Raw genomic sequence first — 615 nt, 5'->3', positions numbered from 1 at the left:
CATAATTTCTACTAAAAGAAGTTGACCAAGAGAGAAACAAACATCGAATCTGGAAACTCTGCTCATGACCCGTAAGAAAAATGACACATGGACAAAGAAAGGGGAGGAATTGGCTTCCCCTGCATAGGGCAGTGTTTCAGCTGAGGCAGTGAAGGCATAACATAATAGAATCACAGAATGGCTTAGGTTGGAGGGGACTTAAAAGATCACTTAGCTCCAAGCCCCAGCCACTGGCAGGGTTGCCAACCACCGGATCAGGGTGCCCAGGATCCCATCCATCCTGACCCTGAATGCCTCCAGGGATGGAGCATCTGGTGTTATTCTGCTGACCAAATGGATGAGCTCACAACAGAAGAGCCAGATCTTCCTCTCTGCTCCATCTGTGGCATACTCTGGAGTTCAAGGCATCACAAAGCTGTGACGCATCTACATTCGTTCACTGATGACACCTTAGTTTGCTCTGGGCTCTCATTTGAAGGACATCAGAAGAAGTTCTGGGTCATGTCAGTTCCCAGTTGACAGGAAGATGGTGAACGTTGTCCTAATTTTAAAGAAGAGGAAGAAAGAGGACATCGGTAATTAGAGAGCTGTCATTTTCACTTCAATGCCTGGTAA

Source organism: Meleagris gallopavo (assembly GCF_000146605.3).
Source record: "Meleagris gallopavo isolate NT-WF06-2002-E0010 breed Aviagen turkey brand Nicholas breeding stock chromosome 8 unlocalized genomic scaffold, Turkey_5.1 Chr8_random_7180001956914, whole genome shotgun sequence".
NCBI classification, from domain to species: Eukaryota; Metazoa; Chordata; class Aves; order Galliformes; family Phasianidae; genus Meleagris; species Meleagris gallopavo.
This window is presented reverse-complemented; position numbering follows the sequence as displayed.